At 40.4% G+C, this 21,963-nt stretch overlaps 1 long non-coding RNA gene across 1 annotated transcript in view; it reads right to left on the bottom strand.

Annotated features, from left to right (window-relative positions):
* Positions 1-719: 719 nt before the first annotated feature.
* LOC122152433 overlaps positions 720-21,963 on the bottom strand; it is a 108,023-nt gene continuing 86,779 nt past the window's right edge. Inside the window, exons 2-3 of the long non-coding RNA XR_006164544.1 lie at positions 20,943-21,065; positions 720-772 (exon numbers count right to left, since the gene is read on the bottom strand). This is a non-coding gene — a long non-coding RNA (uncharacterized LOC122152433). The remainder of the gene's footprint in view (positions 773-20,942; positions 21,066-21,963) is intronic.

Genomic DNA, 21,963 nt, shown 5'->3' with positions numbered 1-21,963 from the left:
CTCAGCTGTTCTTGCTAAGACATGGGTGGCTCTGTTACCACTTTGGCCTCTCAGTATACAGATTTTAACTTTGTTGCTTAGTTAATTCATTTGCTTTAACGGGAGATTTTTAAATACAACTACTATCAGTTCAAGATAACGACATTTCATTTGCAATTTTCTAATGACCACGAGGGTAGACAGAAAAGAAAAATCTCAGCTTTAAAATACACATTATTTTATACCAAGGGAGAGAACAGCAAGCATTCATCTGAAGTGGCTGGTTAGGATGACAGTTTTGCAGTGAAATATATTTTCATTTCAAGATCCCCACAGCTACTCTGAATTTAATTGCATGAAAGACCACCAGGATTTCTTTCTCAAACACCAACCAAGAGCCTATCACCAAAGAAACAACTATTACATGCAGGAAACCAATCTTTCGTTTGCAATATGTTGAAATGATTTAAAAGGAACCAAAAGGCAAAAAATTACAGGAAGCACAACTTTCAAGTGTGCACCAGTTGAGGTTAGGTGCTTCGATAAAAGGAAAAGTTTGCAAATTAAGCTATTAGCGGGGCACAGAGCTGTACATGAATAATGTGCTCCCAACCCCGATGGTAAGGGACAAGCGGGCACAATAGGAAAACAGGTTTCAACCCCATTTTCTGTGGCAGTGGGGTGCAGAACTGAGACTTGAAAGCCAACAACACACAATTGAAAGTGTCCAGCATTGTCTTACCTTCTGGGAGCCAGGCACGTGGAGGCCACCAGGTTTCAAGAAATGTTGCAACTGCCAACAGAGAGAGAAAGATGGTAATTTTATTTCGCCGGTAAATCGGGGTACGTTTTGAAACAAGAAAATACTCTGTATGTGAAAAAGACAGGAGATTGCAAATGAATTCTGCAACACTGAATATGGAAAATTTTCCCCCTACTTGGTCACATTATAGGAAGCTGAATATTTTCTAATTAGGCAGCAGAGAATGGCTGAACAAATGGCAAAGTGTCAGATATAGGCAGGTAGTAATGGGTTTGTTCTGTAGATAACCTACTCCAGAGAAAACACGTTAAATTAGAAATGCTGAACTAGGGGGAAGTAAACAAAAGTTACTAAATTGTGCTACTCTAACACTTCCCATTCTGAGAGAACACATGAATCATAGATAAGGCTGAATATTTGTCACAGCTGTGATTTCAGCATCAAAAAGAAATAATTTTAGCCCAGATTTTAGGGGAGTTTCCAGAAAATTTGCCGGTTCAGCCAACCGGATACTAGACTTCTCCGTGATCTTCTGCAAGTTTAGCTTTCTTTGGGTTTGCACCCGCAAAGCACCAAGCACTCACTTTTGAAACCACTGTGATGACTAACATGGCTAAGTGTCGTGGTGTCTTCCTGGATGAGGCCAAAGCTCTCAGCACAAGGAGATATCAAGCTGCATTTTGCTGGGTTTCGGTGCTTTTAAACCAATGTGTGCACTGAATATTTTTAATTTGAAAGATGAAGAAATGTCAGCAATACAAAAATATGAAAATGCCGAACCGCTGTTTTTCACTTCTGATGATAAAAAATGATGCCCTTAAGTTTTCTGCTCTGATAAAGCAGTGTCTTTTTATTCTTGGCAATGACAAAACTCAAGTTCCACCCGCAGTCCTGACTCACTGAGAGCGTATGGTAGGGGAAGTGGCCTAGCTTCATAAGCCTGCATTAGAAGCTATAGCTGGCAGTGAAAATGCATAGTTTATATTCCAAAAAAAAAAAAAAAAATGATTCTGGAGTAAACAAAGTATTTGCAAGTTCAGATTGAATTTTATAGCAGCGCAGAGGAGATCTGAAACTTGGAAAGTATTTAAAAGCTCGAACCAAAATATTTTATGTGAAACAAAATATTGCATTCAATTCTAAGTTAATTGTTTCTACGTTTTCAGTTTAGGCACTGAACTGTAAAAATGTCGACAATTCTGATTTTATTTTTAAAAAAGAATTCCTGTATATTGATGTTCTTAGAAACCCTGCCAAAACACAGGCGTATGCACAAGTATATTCAAACTTTAGCCCCCATGAGTTCAGTCAGACTCTTCATACTTATTTGGACCATTAGTCGATGAAGAAACGGGTATTTTCACACATTCTTGCTACAACCCAAAGTTTAAAAATGGCTTTAATGCACTATAACATTTTAAGAAGGAGATTTTAGATTAGAGTTAAGTCAGTCTAAAAGCTAGCTGCAACTGAAAGGTGGTGTCCTGCTGGCTCCCCTCCCTTGCTGTTCTGCCCACACTCTGCTTCTCCTTTCCTGGCCCTGGAGTTTGTCTCACTTTGTGGTGAATAAGTGCAGAAAATGAGACAGCAAAGAACTAACTAAACAAAAAACAGCAAGCGCTTTTCTGCCAATTTAGCTCCCTGAATCAGCTCACCACAGGGCAAACGGGCCACAGAGCCTGCACCAGGATCACATGGTTGGGGGAACAGGAGAAAAAAGATGACTCTACATATATATGTATTTTTTTTACATCAGCTAATTTTTGGATTGTCTCAGGTCTAATGCAAGACCTTCCGGCAAGTTCTAGCAGCCCTCTGTTTCATACCTTCTGGGCTGAGCTCTCTCCTTTCAGATACAAATAATCTACTCTTAAGCCCACTGACAGAAGGAAAAAAAAAAACCTACTTACAGTTTTAAAATTTCTCAAAAGAATAAAAAGCAATTACAAGGCAATTTCTGCCATTGTTATAGCTGAAATATAAAGGAGGCTATACTATTATTCTCAAATGTATTTTTTTAAACAGCTCGTAGTTCTTTCCCTGTCAACCTCTTATTATTGCACCTTTACTGATCAGGACCTGTGCCTTCCCAGCAATAAGTGGCATTTTATTGACGAGGAGACCCGCTGCCTTGGATACATCCTCCAGGCTCCCCCTGGGCTTCTGCAGCTGGGCGGAGGCAGGGACGAGCCTGCTTTGTGCTGCCGACCTGCTGGAATCCCAACTGGCGATGCGGAAAGACATCCCCAGCTTTCATCCTCAGGGCAAACCAGCTCGGGGAACAGGCTATGCTTTAAACATCTAATATCCTGCAGGATGATTTTCAGGCATATCGTCGGGGATTGATCCGTCAGCTGCTTCGCAGCTTGTGTTGAGCAAATACATTTTTTCCTGTGGAAATCCTGCCTAACAGGTTAAAAGGGAATTTTCCATTTTTCTGTATCAGCCAGACAACCCACAGCAAAGCCCGAAGTGCAACTGCACCGTTAGCAAAAGCTGACCTGAGACCTGAGACATCCCCCCCCAGCCCCCCCCCCCCTCCCCCCCCCCCCCCCCGTTGCCTCCAGTCCTTCTTTTCATCTCCAGCTGCACATCCTCACCGCTTTCCCTGCGGCAGAGGGGACTCTGGAGCAGACCCAAGAGCTCTGCTCCGGAAAAGCTCAGCCTGAAGGACAGAGAGAGAGAAAATTCCTGTTTGGCTACATCCCTGAGCTGATCCAGGGTACGGCTGGGGGCCCCCTGGTCCCCCCCCCCCCTGCCCCAGGGAGTGCGGGAGGGTGGAGAAGTGCAGGTGGGAGGACAGGACTGGCCCTTTCAACAGCTTCAGGCTGCAGCTTCAGGGTAGAGCTGGTCCGAGACAAGTACGTTCACAGGAAATCTTCCGCCTAAAATAGGCGTTGTTCTTCTACACCTCCTACTGAACAGTGGGTACAATTCATGAATATAGACTTTTGAAACTGATTCAGAAGCGATCTGAGGAATGTATCAAAAAGTCCATATGGTTTTGCCAAATCAAGTATGCAGAACTGGGTAAATTTAGCCATGCGCTTAAGATCTAAAATTTGTCTTGTTTGACCCAACTGGAAGGAACATAGTCATGAGGCGCTTATACACACATCAATCTGACTAATTCTTCATCTCGGTGAGGTCAAAAATTGATGAGTAACACATTATTTAATGTGTGGAAACAAAAGGACACCTCAGTTACCGAAGAAGTGCAGTGGAACATGAAAGCACTACCCAGACAGGTCTAAATAATGCTATTTTCTCTAACATATTTAGGTAGTGAAATTACAAGTGACAAGTGGTTGGCACTTTGACAGCTGGGCCTACGTTTCCAAGTTTTTCCCCTGTAACTCAGAAGAGTGAAAGCTTTGTTTTAAATGAAGACTGAAATCCTTACAATAAGACAGGAGGTGGAGGCTCTAAGAAATATTGCACATTGTTCATTGTAAAAATCACAGGTGTTTGTAAGAGTGAGGTGTCAGGCACTTAAGGAAAGGCTTCCCAAACCTCTCTACACCATCATATTTTCATTTGCATTGGGACAGCTTAGCCAAGCACCGTTTGATGCCACGCTCTTGGAGCACCGGGGAGCTAGCTTTCAAATTTCCCTTCCGTCACCAAAAGCCACCTCTCAGCAGCCTTCGGAAGCTGCGCTCGAGGTCAGGCTCAAAAGCCCCAAAGTTCAAGCCACTGAGCTTCTGCATGCCTATACAAAGTATAAGCAAGAGTAAATCTTCTCCCCTCTGTGATCAGAGGCTTTAGCAATAGTCCCTTGTTCCCCCAAAGAAACGGGGGAATTAGGATGCCTACCAAAACCCCCCCGTTTTCTGGCATTTTTACCATATCAAAAGAGCAGAGAGTAACCAAGCAGCGCACGCAACAAAGTACCCCAAAGTACCCCAAATTCACATAGCAATACAAGGTGCAACTAGAAAAGGAATGGTACTTTAAGAACCACTACTAATCTCAAGATAAGCATGCAAGTGGTAATTATTTATAAAACTGAATATGAAACATTGAAATGCAATGCATTTGTAATGGGAAATGCATGTAATAATATATCTACATGCAGAAGAAACAAATGGAAGTCTTTTGGTGATTGAACTCACCGATTTATCTGGAAAAAATTTAAAGATTTATAGCTTGTTTTGTAGTCACATTAACCCAGCTCTTTTAATATACACAGCAATGTAAGATCCTTGCAGCTGAAATGTTCAGGACATTATTCTAAGAACAGTGGAATCCCAGAATCCAGGAACCTGCAGGTGAATCCTGGCAGTAAACGAGAAGGTAGTTTTACCTTGCAAGCCTGCACTTTTACAAGTCCTCCACATATTAAAAAACATGATAATGCTTTTCAAAAATATCAGCCTATGGTTATAAAACTCTCACCATTCTCTTTTCTCTCTTGACCCTCTAAGTCTCCACACTGCTTTGAAGCAGCAGCAGTCTAATGGGTTTAGAATATTTCCTTACAAATAAACTGTTCAAAATGCACAGACTCACTGTGAGTTATAGTCTCTGAACACAAGCTTCATAACTAATCCCTTGTATTTTTATTTACTTTTTAAAATATTAGATTCTAATCCTCTCTAATCAATGCACGCTACCAGTAATAATACAAAAAAATGCATAGTTCTTTGGATTTTTCTTTCCTTTTTTGCTGTTTTTGTGATGAATACATGTATAACTATGTAGGATGTCCCACATTCAAAGTGTTCACAGCCGCAAAAGAAAGCATGAAAATGATTTTCATCAGCAGATCTTAAACTACGTTTACAAAGCACTACTCTTTAACAGATGGGGAACCTGAGACTCAGGTAGATAAAGTAATTTGCCTAAAGTCACCCAACAAGGTATTACAAGTTGGGGTTCTGCTGTGCTAGCATTTTGCTCTTTGTGACTTTTTAGGACTATCTGGAATAAACCCACTATGTGTTAGACTTCCAAGAATGATTTTATGGCATCAGATTACAAGTTTTCCTTGATGGGAGTGATGCACACTCTCAAAAATTACACCTTGGGAAGCTAAGAGGGAAGGAGAGAGGCCAACATTGGGCTAAGGGGGAAGGGATAAGAGCGCAATGACTACAAAAGCCTGGATCCACCTGACCCGGTGGCTACTGAGCTCTCCTTCTCAACATGGGGTAAAAATAAAGTGCGAAGGAAAGAAGTGGACTATAGGTCTTTGCCTCACCACCCTGATCCTACGGTGTGAAAACTATAAATCTGCCACTATGAGTTTTAAATTGCGTGTCTTACACAATGAAACATCACCTCTTTTGTTGGGGATGCTTGGGGTCTCTGCATATTGGCCTGGAAAACCAGTATCAGATTTCTGGACAAGGCAGGTATTTAACCTAAAACCAATATTACAGTACGCTCATACCAGCAGATGCTCACTCTGAGCTACGGTGCCACTCTCCGAAAGGGGCCTCTGCAGCAGACTTCAGGGTGCTTGGCAGCTAGAAAAGCCATAACGGAATTATTTGTTTGAGGTAGTGTCATGTAGTTGTGGTAGAAATAGAATACCTGGACCTGGATAGACACATGAGTGTTTTTATCACATCCCATGCAAAATAATTACTCAATATAAATATTAAATTTTTTTTACCTGTATGAATTATCATATATTTTGCTGCTAAAAAAAAAAAAAAAAAAAAAACAAACAAAACCAGCTGAAAGATCATACTGCAGAGGAAATGCATTTGGATGAGTGGCTTTCACACCTTCACAAGCAAACCTTATCTTCCACTTCAGAAGTAAACTGAGTTTTTCAGCAACAGAAGACTAATAAAAGTTGTATTTTTATTTATTGTTAGTAGAGTGACGCTTCACTTTTCTACTGGTATTTTTCTAAAATTCTGCACTTACTCTGCCTGTACTGCCATGCTTACTTAAGTTTCCCATGATACATCAATAGAGCAGCACATGTCGAGCCCGCTGTGAATGCAAAACGCGTTTTCTTACAGAATTATTTGAAATATAAATTCAGTGCTTGGTTTGTTAAACATCTGTTTTCTTCACATTTCGATATTTGGAAAGAAAATAGTTAGTTTATAATTAGTAAAACATTCACTGCAGAATGAAATAACCAGCAGTCCCTTTAATCTGTTGTTCAGAAGTCTGCAATAACCGTATCTCTATAAATAAATTCCTGCTTGCTCTTTTATATTTGTACTAGTGGCAAGAAATTCTCAACTCTAGCTTGATAACAAAGACTATGTTCGTGAGGTGTGAACCAACAGCGAAAGCTATTATTTTTTTTATTACTTGCCCATTTAAACAAAAGAAGACAAAGTTTAAGATACTCAGGTTTGCCACATCAAAGAAAACTCTGCTACTTGACAGATATTTAATAAAGTATCACAAGTCATGCATGGAAAACATGAAAACTACACTGCTATCAACATGAGCTGGCATGCCTATTATTTCTTGGTGGTCTGGGTTCACAGTTTTGTATTTCAAAGGCCATGAATGAAGACAGCTTTACAGTTGCGCGTGTCTTCTTGCCTGAAAGAGCTCTGCCACAGTTCTGAAAGCAGTAACTTTAACTTTCGACCCACCTCGTCTTACCAGACATCGACGGCAAACGTATAGTGGTGTTTCAAACAGGAATAACCCAATATTTTCCAGTCTGAACATACACATCACTCAGAGTTGCATGATTCTTCTCATATATCTTATTGGATTTTGTTCAGATAGAAGTGCGTGGAGCATATATTCTAGATTACACATCAGCTTGAAGAAATTCTTAATTTGCAACAGTGTAATAGCCGCTGAAAATGAAAGGCTTGAAATAATTGTCCACTTTCCTTTGACACAAACCAATTCCCACTATTCAGACATTTTCAAACAAAGTCCCAGTGACAGACTGGAGTGCAGTACTTAAAAATTACTATTTCAGCAAATGGAAACCTATTTTAACTAGATGTTAGGGAACAATCATGGAAAACACAAAACCTTCAGCTTTGTGAGTTCAACAGAATAACCTGCTACTCAAGATCTACTTGAACACCTCAGCTGAAGAATAAATATTGAATCACCAGATCTGGGAACTGGTTTGCTGGTACTTTATTTTTTGGAGGATGGGAAGAGCTTGACACTATTCATGTGTAAATTCTGTATCTGATTCAAACAACTTGGAGTTAAATCCTTGAAGCTTAATGAAGTAGATTTTTTTTTTTACAGCCTCTATCAAGCTTGTAACTTACTGTTGCCAAAACAAAGTAATATTGTTGTGAAGGCCACACGAGGTATGCATTACATATTCACTGCAGGGCAGAAGAGAGGTCTATGAGCTTAGGCTGACCATGTTACTCACACACAGCAAATCCCTAAGTCAGTTGTGCACATCCCCTCTACCTACAACCCAAACAAAACTGTACATCACAGCAGAGCATCACGTGCTGAACAACCCACCTGAGTACTGCAGAAATGTAATGGAGAATTTTCAGCCATTTTTACAGGAACTCTGGTACGCTAGCGGTAGCAGCAGATGCTGTGTGCACTCAGTTTGAGAAGTGTTGAACATCCAAAATACGAGGGGAAGTCAACAGCAGCTGTATGCACTCAGCACCTCTGAAAATAGCAGCTACACAGCCTCGAGGTCTTAGGTGTTCAGAGTTCAAACAGAGGAAAATTAAAACAGTTCCATTATGAAGCTACTTTAAAAGCTGTTTAGACAAAAAGATAAGTAACTTCGAATACCCGTATTTTTAAATACCTACAGACTTAGAAGTAAACACCAGGTAGCATATTTTGAAGTTACAAGTTTCCACAATTTCAGTGATAGAAACTATTAGCATGCTGCCTCGGCATTTATGCACAAGGCACATGTTTTCTTTCAGAAAGATGGTTTTAGGGGTCAGTCAACTCCTAACACTACTAATCACCCAAGTAACTAATTGAGAGATAGCTTCTGGTCTGTAATAACACATTAATCCCGTATATAATTTTGCATAAAGAATGCATGCTAATTTATATTATTTATGGGAAATTATAACACTGAGGGTGTAAAAAGTCTTCAGACTTGAGATTTGGCTGTTGCCTCACTAAGTAATTTGCTATTTGGATTAATGACTTGCTAATATTTCAATCAAGCATAAGAGGTAATTGCACGTGGTCTGCCAAAGAGGTTTCAGTGGCTCCAAAAACCGAGGGCAGCACAAGAAGTATCCAAACTGCACTCTCCCAGAGGCAAAGAATCACACCTGCTAGGAGCACAGCGATGCTCATGCTAAACCTCACACCAACTAGCAGGGTACGGCATTCAGCATGCCTCTCCTGCCTAAGAACTGCAGTGCCAGACAGGTGCTAGGACTCAGTTAGTGTTCAGGCAATAAATAACCACAGACAGCTAGTGAAACAGTTTTATAAGGGACGACTTTGGGGATTTGACAGGTTTGGAAATGTAGAGGGTTTCTTTTCTGTCATCTCTATCACGACAAACTTCTACAACTGTGTTCATTTGTTTGGGATTTTGCAAAAAGTCTGATTTTCTATGATGTTTGTCAGATCAGGCTTCCACTCCTTCAAAACAGCTATTCTTGAAACAGGATCCTGAGAGCACTCTAGCAGTGCTGAGTGCCACAAGCTCACTAAGGTACACATCTTCTGCGCTGCATGCCCAGTCTGAGGAGCGAGAGGGAGAACTCTCTTGAAGTGATTTTCCTCAGCCAACTAACAGGCTTTCTGGAAACATTATTCACCTAGGACACAGACCTTCTGAACCCCAAGCAATTTTTTAATACATCACCTGGAAAAAAGTATCGCACATCATGGATTTCAGAGCAATAATTTCAAACCTTGGATTTTGTGAAAGATTGGGGAAAAAGGGAAAATGCCTTTTTCTTGCATTTTGATTGACATGATAACTATCTGAAGCTAATGAGAGGGCCAACACATTGCAACACCATCGTGTAGACTGTAGAGAGCAAGACTAAACATCCATACTCTTCACTGCACGTTCAGTATCGCCGCTTGTACACAAAATGTGTTTCCAGAGCACCCTGAGAGATGATGCCATTTCCTATCCGTTTCACGCAGACAGATAAGCTGGAAAAAATAGACACTGTGACACCTCCACCCTCTTTCTGCGTCCTGATCTCAGGTCACAGAGGCCTCATTGCTGGGACACACAGGTACGCTGAGCCATGTCTACTCTCTGGCTTAGGGCAGACTTCCAAAGCCCCCTGCCAGAACTAAAGCATTATGAAAAAGATTTATTTCCCCAGCCTGAGCTAAACCAACATTTATTGACCCTAAAGATATTTACCTGAAAAAGCACTGGGTTTACCTAGTCATAAAACTTTGAGTAGACTGGGATACAATAAGAATATTTATTCTTATTCTACTTATATGGCTACTTCGCAAACCGGTCAGTTCTGTGGCGTTCGGCAACGAGGTGAAAGCAAACATCACAATCTGTGATCAAAAGCAGAACGAATAGCTTCAACACAAACGTTCAATCCCATCTTCTGCATTAGGTCACCCTCTGATACCAGAAAGTGGCAATTCACAGTGGAAAAGCTGCATCTATTGGTACATGAATTTGTACAGTACTTTAACTCAGCTTTCAGGAGAAAACTTAAGTGGGAGTAGCGGTAGTTTCACACATACAGAAGAATCTCTATTTAAAAAAAAAAAAAAAATTAAAAAAAAAAAAAAATGAAAAGGCTAAAGAACCAGGAAGTGGAGGAGTAAATGACAGTGGTAGAGAGAAGAGATGTCTCCTTCCATTTAGACAAGCAGACATACTCTTGCAATTTAATGGATTATAAGGACTCAAAGATATTTACTGTCTAGCCACGTAAGTACATTCCAGCTCTTGATTTGCTTTTAGCATTGAAACCAGTCATATATTACATCAATGTGATTCTTGTTTGCTGAAATAAGTGAATAATTTGGGGAGTATATTCAATTCACTGTTTTTACATTCCCTTGTTTCATCTGTTCTCAATTTCCACAATATGCTGTTTGGAAAACTACGGCTGGAAGCACATGGCCAGTCAGACAGATTGGTCAAGAACTCTGACATCTTAACTAATTTGCCCAGCTACATGTTAAATTAATAACATACAGGCTAAGTTGTTGCGAACATGACATACATCGCTTTTTGGGTTTTGGTATGCAGAGTTCAGGCAATTTGAGGACACGAATCAGTCAAGCCAATTTAATGGCTCACTTCTGTCAAAAGGTGCTACTTCACCACCCCCCCCCCCCATGCACATCCTCCCCAGCCACGCGTCCCCATCCCCTTCCTCCCACTGGCACTCGCCTGCCAGTACTGGTTTGCCTTCCCAATGAGCCAGTCGGGGGAACTAAACTAGAAGAAACCATCCACTTTTTTGGTAGTGTTGATTTTCTGCTGGTTTAGGGCTTTCAGCTGGCTCCCTGAAAGGTCAGGAAGTCAGTACAGGAAAAAAAAAAAAAAAAAGCGTAAGCATGCAGCCAGGGAAAAGAGAAAGGAACAGATTGTCGTATCCTAAACCCCACCATCAGAAAGTACTTGGTGATGGCTTCACTCTTGTTCTTCTCTTTTGAAAAAATTTAACAGCTCTGAAATGGGTAGAAATCTCGTTTCTATTGCTAAAGCCTGTAACTTCTGAAGTTACTAGCTTCTGATGTTCTGCAGAATAACTACTAAGGCAATTTCCCACAAATTTTTTTTTCTATTACAGGGCTTAAAATTCAGCTAGTCAGAGACAGCCAGTGCAAACAGAAACATCAGCCATCTAAATTCCCATAATATTGACTTGAAACAAAATACAACAATGTTTACTCTATTGCTTTGGCGTGGGTTGGTTTGTTTGCAGTCAAACCGTAATTTATACTGGCTCTTCACATATTGATATGTTGAGGAAATAAAACAGTAAATACTATTTCCAATCCATCTGTTTAACTTTTTAGAAAAACAACAGTCAGGCTTTTCAGAATTGTATTTTTTCTGTACCAAAAAATAAATAAATAAATAAATAAATAAATAAATATAAAGGGTTTTGTTATACTTAAAGTACTCTGTGTGTGCGTTTGGACAAAGTATCATTCCAGTCTGACTTCCCAGCTCTGACTCCAGCCCTGCTCCTGGCAGAGGCTTGCGGAGTGTGCAGCGAGTGAGCGACAATTGTCTGGAGGAGACCCACCACATCTGCGGGCCTGGCGAGAGCCGTCCTAAGCGGCGGTCGACTCTCCTCGCTGTTCCCCTTTGTCTGACACAGGGCTCTGCCCTTTACAGAAAACACCCACCGAAGCAGGAGCTGCGAGGAGAATCAAGCTGGCTCCTTTGTTATTCCTGTGGTGGCTGTGGAGGGGAAGACGCTCAGCTGGTGCATAAGAAAGATTTTTGTCCCGTAATCTTCAATTCTTCACAGACAGAAGAATAAAAAGTACTCATCTAACGTTTATTATTGAAAACTCATCGAGTACTGACCAGCTTATGCAGGCTGCCTAATGGACGTCCTATTGCCAGGCTGGAGAAGTGCTGGGAGGGTTTAACCCAGTCAGCAGTGCTGCTGAAGAAGGTAACCTGGTTAACTCCATCCTACTCCAGCAGTCTCGTTAGGTTTAAACAAGCATACAACTGAAGTAAAACAGCCTCACAGTGTCTTACCTAGCCACATTTTTCTGGCGCTCAGCAACACTGTCTTATAGTATGGACCATACGAAGGCCTGTATCAAAAAGTTATGCTTAAATATGAAGCAAATATAGTGCAATTTAAATGGTTTAGGAAGTTGTCCAACAAGTCACAGACACCAAAGAGGGGGATTGGTGCTTCTTTGGCCTGTTAAGCTAACTCATTCACTAAGCCAAAAGAAAGATTTCTTTAAAAAAAAAAAAAAAAAATTAAGAAAGAAAGAAAAGAAGGAGGAAAAGACCTGGCTTGCAATGGCTCAGGTGAATGCCAGAGCTGGTAGGAAGGAACACCCAGTTCCCAGTGAGCGAAGGTGGAAAGGAGAGGAAAGGACAGGACCAGCAAGCCTCAGCCAGCAAGCAGGCAAGGCAGTGGAGTCCAACTGCATCTGTTAGGGTTCATGTTTTGCTGAAAGATGGAATAGTCGGGGGAAAAATTCCTTCTCTTAAGATTGACGTTTTGTAAGTAATTTACTGCCAATGAACTAGAGAGGGGGAAAAAAGAAAAAAAAAAATAGTATTTGCTGTCTCCTGTAAAATGAGATAGAACTAGCAGCTTTTAAGGGTTCAATTATGGTGCTTCCAAGATCTAGGCCAGCAAGTTAGTAACTTTTTTTTAAATGCTAGAAATGCTGAGATGGATGTGAGTTTTACACTTGAACCCTGAGGTAAGTAATTTAAATCACCCGAACTGCAGAGCTGTTGCTGAAGCCAATAAAAATATTTCATAATTACTTTTTGCTTCCTTTTCGACCAGTACAAAATTCCATCATTGTTAAAGTTCAGCAACATGCCACTTTTCAACACTTTGAGGAAAAGTGCTTACACCTAACTAGCCAGATCGGTACTGAGTCAGTTGGCAATAGCAGGAATATGTTCAGCTGTAAGTTATAAGCCTTGGAACAGCAGGTTTCAGACACTCACCAGATTTCTGATACCATGAGATATCTGAATGATTTTATTTTCATTCTGTGATTTTGAGTGTTTTCCTGAAACACCCACTCAGAAGCATCTTTCAATGTATTTTAGGTGCATTCCATATAAACCTAAAACTATTGACAAATTTTGCATTTCTTTTTGTAGCCTGTCTTGGTCAACTGCAGATCTTTTTTAAAAAGGATTTAATATGCTCCTGTTTTTTGTTTAATTTCCAGTCCTCTAACAATGGATTAAAATACATAAACAGGCCACAGCTGTTTAGCCTTCTAAATTCCAACACCTCCTTCCTCCATTTGGGGCTGTAGTCTCTTTTTCTTTTTGTCTTTGACTTTTTGTAGCCTGAAATCCAATACTTTTGTCTGCATCTGCTGCTAAAAGCCATTTCTCCCCAGCCACAGACCAGTCCCCTTGTGTCTCATTAAGCACATTTACATTTGGCTCTTAAAATACTAAACAGAGCATTTCATGCCTAGCAATAGTGCACTGATCAAAGCAGCGCTCTACTTACGGCTTCTGTAATGACATGTGGTATTACCCCATTATTTGGGGGGACTCAAACAGAATTTTCTTAAAAAAAAAAAAAAAAAGTGACTGCCCTGTTACAGACTTTTTTAAAAAATAATCAGTACTTTTCTATAGTAGGCAACAATTAAATTTAATTGAAAGACGTATGAAAAGTAAAATTTTGCACTGTGGATTAATTCAGTGGAGTGTTTTTGTGAAGCTCCTCCTAAAGTCAATCAAGAAGTGTTACTTCCTCAAGAAGATTTTAGCATCACTGAGAGTCCCAAGGTATGCCAGTCATTTGGTGTCATCAGCCTTCTCAAAGTCACACGATTCAATCGGGAGTAGCAGGCATACTAGATCACCACAATGAAATTAAATATGATTAATCAGCTCTGAACCAATTCCTTCCAGAAGTACCCACTGAACCTTTTCAGGTGGCAGGAATGTCAGGAATTCATGATTCTGGCACACAACAGTAGGAAGTAATTCCAGACTGGCTCCTACAAGCCATATTGGCTTCGGTTCAAGGTTTCTATTGATCATTCCTGTGGTAGCATAAAATAAACAAAACAAAACAAACGGGAAAAAAAACAAACAAACAAACAAACAAAACAAAACCAAAAACACAAAAAAACCCAAACCAAGAAGGAAGCAAGCCATTCAGAACCCAACTCTGAATCACTCAGGATTTGACGCGAACAAATAATACCTTGCATCACATTACAAGCCAACAAGTAGAACAACCTGTAGGCCACAGGTGCAGTATGCTCACCACAAGAAGCTATCTTTAATCACCCAGCTGTGCAATCTGAACTAACTGTATATTCTACGCAGCTCCTACATGTCGCTCCAAGAAAACTGTGTAGCGTTAGACTAATCTAAAGCTAATGAAGGGAGTCAGGTCTGTCCCCAGAGTGAATTGTCACGTTTACCTTTGCAAGAGCAGATGGGAAAAGCAGGCTTTTGGATGCTTCTGTAGGAGTTTACAGCCAAGAGCTCAAGGTCTAGTAGACCTTGAGCTTTCAAAACATGGCTTTCAAAGAATGGACAGCTATCATCATCTCCAGCTGACATAACTAAACAATACTCTGATTTCTTCATAAAACTTGCCAGCAGTGTCAATTTTAGCTGGATTATGCCTGGAGGCATGCCACCACCAGAAGACATTGTGTCAGCCACTGCAGTGAGCACAAAAGCACAATGGAGACCTCTCCCCTATAACATGGACAGTATGAGAACGGGCTCAAAGTCTTTTTCCATATTTTGGAGAATATCTCTAATCCAACAGCATTAACACTGATTTAGTTTCAAAGGCAGAATAAAATCAAGGAATGATTAAGAACGTTAAGGTTGCTTAAAGAAAACCAACAATCTAACAATTAGAAAATATTAACCATCGTGTAAAAAATGTGAAAACATTAAAAAACAGAGACCTTACATGAATATGATCTCCAGAAAATCTGGCAAAGGAGTACCAAGAGCTGCATGATGGCTGGTCCTTACAAGCCAACAGACACACTGAGACCACTATACAAGTAGGAGCCTGAAGTACCCTCCTTCCTTTCAGAGTCACAGGCCAGAAGAAGGCCCAGTTTAGCCCTTTGAAACATTCTTCTCCGCCCACAGAAGCTGCAAATTTTATCTGAGAAATTATGCCTGTGGTACAACCAGCGAATTCCTCAGCTGGAAACAAAGGAGCATTGCTGTCATCCAGCAGTCGTGGGCTGTGGAACTTCCTGCCCCCAGCCAACAGAAGAAGTCCCCTGTTAGTGCTGCAATCAGCATTTACCAACCTACTTCCCATTCTCTATTCTGTGGCCAAACTTGTCTCCAGCCAGAAGGAAAAATACGCAGCCTCCTGCCTGCATTTCCCCTTTACTATCCTTACACATGCACACAGAAGATAAGAACTCAGAAAGAATAAATACTCAGACAAGGTCAAATATAAGAGCTGACTGACCTCTTTTTCTTTTAAATCCTTATTCTGATTTCATTTGTTTCTGTTGTCCCCATTCGCTATCATCTCTGCAGAATCCCAGTATGAAGACATTCTCGATCACAGAAATCACCCTCAAAAACCTCTGGTACCTCTTTTCTGGCCTTTTTTTTCTATAAGACAAGAGTTCGAAGCATCACCACCTTTCTCTGGAGATCTCAAGAATCTCCTGTTCTAAAAAAACCTGGAACCTTCATCACATACATCCATGTAACTTTCAGTTAAAAGAAACTAGTCTATCCCTGCTACTTAAAGTAATGAAAATACTGCCATCGAGTATTTTCAGCTGGCTATGCATGTACAAGCAGAAGGAAAGGTCTTCCTTCCTTCTTTGACCCAGACAGACCTCTAATTGCAATAGGTATTTGAGTCTGTGTTATACTTCCTGAGCAGTCTCCCAGCTGTGCCTAACCGATGTGAATAACAGTATCTGGTAGACTATTTGAGTTATTTTTCCCTCAAATGGCTTTACTTCTGAACTGCAAAACTGAAAGGAGCAAAGAAGTGCTCTTAGGTATCACTTACAATAGAGTACTGAACAGAGCCAATCTCAGAACTCAGTCCGAGATGCACTCAAATTCCTTCTTGAAATTCCTTTCCCCTGTTGATGAGTACAGAAAGTTTGGCAACAAATTATGACCGGTAAAAGGCAAAGACTCAAAAATCTTGTGAGTCTTAAGTTGTGTTTTACTCTGACTGGTGCAAACATGAGTCAGTAGTTCTGATATGGCACCAGAGAAATCCAGATTCGAGTAAATTCACTGCTGCAGAGTCTTTAAAGTCCTCTGGGATAATTAGCAATATCACAAAGAATTCATAAACTTCCTCAGTTATTCCAGATTTTTCAGTGTTCACAAAAGTGCCAAGTATTCAGCCACTGGCAGGCGTTCCATAGAAATTGATATAATTTAATTATTTCAATTTAATATCTAATTATCCTCTGTATATATAGGCAATTCATTTTAGAAACAGATTTCTTTACAAAAGTTCAGAGGAAGAAAAACTAGAGCTATATGTCTAAGGCAGGGCTAAATATTATAATCGCTTTTCATGCATTTTTAAATGTTAACTTTGTTTGAAATATTTAGATTATTTCCTTACACCTATGAATAAATAATCCCATGCCTATGTGCATATTATTTGTATGCACACAGAAAAATGCAGCAATGAATCTTAATTTTTTTCTGCATCATCCAGCAGGCTACATCCACCCAGCAGACAGGAGAGAAAGGATGTGAAATGGAATAGATCTTACTTCTGAGAAATGATAATGTTTTGAAAAATTCAGGTGATAGATAGCTGATGACACCACACGGTGTTTTACAGGCTGCTACTATGTGGAATTCTACTCTCCGGAGGGGGTTGATTAGACTTGTAAGAAAGTTACTTACATTTTCAATTCAGAGACATTCAGAACAACAAGAATGAAAAAAGCAAAAAAAAAGCTGCTTCTAGCAAGGCGGCATGTGAACCACGGTAAAAGTCACTGCTTGGGCAGTGCAAGAAAAAATAGGAACCACATTGTCTCAATACTATATAGAAATGAGCAAAAGGGGCAGGGAAAGTCTCTCATACTGTTCACGCTGATCAAAAAAGATTAAAAGTATTGAGCTATTTAAGAAACCATTAGGTACTGTATATAGCGGTGCTGCTTCTGACCAAATCCAAACATTGAAAATTAGAAGTCCAGTTTTCAAGGGCCTGCAAGATAAAAGACTGAGGATGAAATTGGTAGGCTGGATGCAGATTTGCTTATTCAAAAACATTTACAAGTGCCATTTCTCCTAAATACAGAAGGCATCAAACAAGAAGTTTATGTTCTTTCCACCTTGTTAAAAATGTGCGTGAATGCAATTTCTCTTGCTATTTCCTTTCTCTGTCTCCTTTTTTTCCTCAAGTTCATGCTCAGCAGTGCTTCAGGGTCTCTGGAGCCTCCCTGACAACTGCCCTGTCTGGGTAAGAGGTTAAATAAAAAAAGAACATCTCCTCTTGCATGCACATCCTCACTTCTTTTTAAAAACTGCATTTAGCAATAGCATATACGTAAAGTTTTGTATGCTTTCATATGAAATGGAGTCAGTGGCTCTGGAGGCTGTTGCATATGTTTATCAGGTGAAATGAATCTTTTTTTCCCTCAGATGACATATTTCAGAAATAGACCACTGTATTCAGCTGGCTAGGACATCAGTCTTCTGTAAACAGCCTGTGCTTTGCTAATACATCCTCAAACTTTTTTTTTTTTTTTTCCAAATAATAAACTTAGCAATTCATAGCAATTCTTCACCTGATGAGGTTCTACTGAAATCAGTAGGGACCCTTCTATCCATTTTAATGGGTGTCAAGTATATCAACTCATGTCTCATAATTTTGTTCCTGTAGCAATACAAGCTAGGCATAGGTAAGAACCAGTCACAGTACAGCCTACATAAAAACAGAGCAGAAAAAAAAAAAAAATAGAATCTGAGCTATCTGGGGGAAAGATTAAATTTAGCACAAGAGCCAAGCAAAGGAGTAAAACTGTAACAGTTGGGCTGCTGATATCTCTGCTTAATCTCTCTCGTGCTGACCATTACTACCTTACTCTTCCTGGAGGCACTGTTGGGAAAAGAATGAGTGACAATATTTATATAAGGCTCTTCTCAAGGGTGAGGGGGAGTATGAAAGAAGCACCAAATACTGATTTACTGGGGGTGGAAGAGGCATCCCTAACACCATCACTGTCTTTATTAACATCACCTGGGTCTTCATGTGCCACAGGCTGCGGTCCCAGGTCCCACCACCTTTCAGACTGCAGTGTGGGCTATAGCATCTGTTAAAAAATGTCATAGACATGTAGCAGAGACCGGCTTAAAAAATAAAAGACTATCATAAAGGATATGTTACTACTGTTTTCAGTCCAGGAAGCCAGGTCATTTTGGGTTCCCATAAATAGAAAGTGGCAAGCCAATAAAAAAAGACTCAGATTCTTGTTGCACAATTTTTCTCCTCCTGTTCTTGATTTAATGCCAATGTAACCAAAAGATTGACCTACAAGAGCTCAGATTTCCTTCCTGTTTCTTCCCTCCCGTCTCCAAGTTTCAAGCTAATAACATTATGTTATCTATAAACCCTGCTATAGTTCTCTTCAACAAAGTTAAACATGCTGTCAAATGAATCAGCAGTTAAAGTATGAGCTAACCCCATCCAAACACCATCAAAGGTTATAAGAACACAGAGATGGCTTTTTAGCATGGTTTCCTAAGAAAACAAGGCTTATGTAAATACATTAGTTACCGGCCTGCCTATGACCCCGTTCTCCCACTCCACCAAGAGTTTTTGAACCGTTGGCCACTTTCAACCACATTTAATGAAAGGATGGAAATCTCAATGCCATCAAGGGGCTTGGGAAGGGAAACCAGAGATACCCAAAACAGTGCTCCTGCTGTGGGCATCAGACTGAAGCGTGGGGTGCTACAGTTCCTAAATCTCAACTGTAATCAGTTCTTACTCACAAGTAACTCACAAGTTTGACCTTATCCTGAAAAGAAGCAAAAGCACTCAGGCACTTGTTTGGTTTCATGATGGAGCCATGACAGAGGTGAGAGGCCACAAGGAACAACTTCTGCTCTAGTCTCAGGACTAAAACCTGTGCTTATTTCCTTCGCTGTCACAAGGCAAGAACAGGAGATTCACATGTGAGTCTTCAGATCTGGAGGATTTTATCTAGCAATGTACTTCATTCGCCTCAAGCTTCACAATATCTTGCACCAGACCATTTAGTGTACAGTGACAGAATGAAGGGTAACAGTTTTAAACTGAGAGGGCAGATTTAGATGAGCTCTAGCGCAGAAATCCTTCCCTGTGCGGGGGGGGAGGCGCTGGCCCAGGGTGCCCAGAGCAGCTGTGGGTGCCCCCTCCCTGGAAGGGTTCAAGGCCAGGTTGGACGGGGCTGGGAGCCCCCTGGGCTGGGGGAAGGGGGCCCTGCCCGGGGCAGGGAGTTGCACTGGGGGGGCTTTAAACTCCCTTCCCACCCAAACCACTCTGGGATTCTATGATTTGCCATTAATAACACGCTAATCCTCAAGCAAAGCATCAGTGCGACACTGATGTGTTTGCACAGACATGTCCTGCAGTAAGGACTGCATCTGATAGTCCACATGAAAGCTCTGGACCAAGTTTGAATTCCTGGACAAAATAAAGACAAGCAACTGTCTACACTGGCACAAGAAAATCCCGTAGCGCTCTCAGCCTGGGAGAGTTAATTTTACCCTGACACCATAAAGGCTACTTCTCATTTAGTTCTTGACAAAACTGGGTTCTCTCTTTGAATCTGTTGCAGCCAATGTGATCCTCTCCCTCCCCTGTAATCACACCCAGCTTGCTAACAGTAAAAGAGCCCATCTTGTCAGCTTCTCAGTGTGGCAATAGTGCTGCCTTTTGCCTTCTTTCTGCAGAATGGAAAGATATTGTATTATTAACTGCTAATGGCAAGCCCTCGTTGCGTATTAACAAGCCGGCCAATGAAGAGCATGTACTTTATTATGCACATAACAGCACATAAAGCTGAAGTGACAGACAAGTACCGAAAAAAAAGAGCTAAAAGGTATCCAAAAATGTACATATGCTACAAGTTGCTGAAAAACATGTGAGATCCAGGGAGGTATTTTTAGACTTCCATAAACCGACAGGTGCCTACATTATGCTAGAAGTCTTTAATCTATGGAATTGGATTTACAGCCAGTGCTTCAAGAAGAATGAACACACCTAACAGCCACAAAGACCTACATTCTCTGTACGTTTAACTGGCAGAAATTTGTAGGACTCACTTAGAACTGTAAAGAAGTTTACACATGCTCTTTCTCAATTTTCTTCGAGTTTTAATGGCTACAAAGTAGAAGGGGGAGGTTGTTTTGATTTTTTTATTATTGTTTTGGGTGAGCTTTCACTTAATCAAAGTTTTAACAGTATGTAACTTTTTCCTTGGAAAGCTGGCCTGCAACCAGCGTATTTAAATAGCAAAGAGTTTATTGTTAACTTAACAGAATCTAACAGCTAATGACCCAAGCATGGGTTAAAGAAAACCATTACCAATGGCTTCCCTAGTCAGTACATCTGTTTTGACTGTAAAAACAAAAACTCACCAGCTGTACAGAAGGATTTTCCCTCCACTCGCCAAACAGAGCAGATTATTTCACCACACATGCTGTCAGGTCTTTGTCCGGCAGGCAGAATTCCTTTCCTGGTTGGATCTGTTCACCACTGACCTATTAACAGGAAGCATTTGGAAGGTTTTACTTATTACAGATAATACATATGTTGCATTAAATCACTGTAAATAAGTATTAAGCTCGTACAACCCTGAACACTCGATTATTGCATCAGGGTGACCCCCAAAACCAACTCTGGAATTCAAATCCAGGTGTTTCACTACCAGTTGCTTACATAATCCAAACATCCAAATATCCTTTACTACACAGACTTCCGTAGGTCCTCCTTCAGAACCTAAAACACACTCAGCAAAACAGTGACTTTTCAACAGTGTGATGACCTTGTTTACCACCTAGTTATGTATTTCTCTTCTAAAGCCTAGAGAACAAATTCCTAGTACTTACTGTAAAGCAAGAGTTAAAAGAGTTACTATAAGGAATGGGTATTTTGAACACCTCTGTACCAGTTATAAACCTAAGTAATCCTCATATGCCAAAATGCTTCTATTCACATCGTTCCACCTATTCAAGCAATATTTATTTATTTAACCACTACTAAAGAGTTTCTTCCATTTAAAACGAATTGTTGACCTTTCAACTCTAACTGATGCCTCTACACATGAGACTTGTAAATGTTGCAGGAAAACCTCTAATTGCATTCCCTCTCCTGGTGATTCAGTAGAAACACCTAGGCAGACACTGAAATGGCACTGTCAGATCTCTAGCTGCCCACGACACAAAGAAGGTGACCTCTGAGGATTTTGTGCTTCTGAGAGCATTCTAAATTGACTATTCTTACTGTTTTCCTTGAATCAGCATATTCTGTCATTCTTATTTTCTCTAAGCAGTACTGTATTAGTCCTTCCACAATCTAATTTAATTCAATTACATTCTTATGGACTCAGAAGTTATTCAAAGTGAGAAAATAACTATTTAAAGAAGGATATGAGTAATT

Source organism: Tyto alba, unplaced genomic scaffold, assembly GCF_018691265.1.
Source record: "Tyto alba isolate M040663 unplaced genomic scaffold, T.alba_DEE_v4.0 Super-Scaffold_7, whole genome shotgun sequence".
NCBI lineage: Eukaryota > Metazoa > Chordata > Aves > Strigiformes > Tytonidae > Tyto > Tyto alba.
This window is presented reverse-complemented; position numbering and strand designations above follow the sequence as displayed.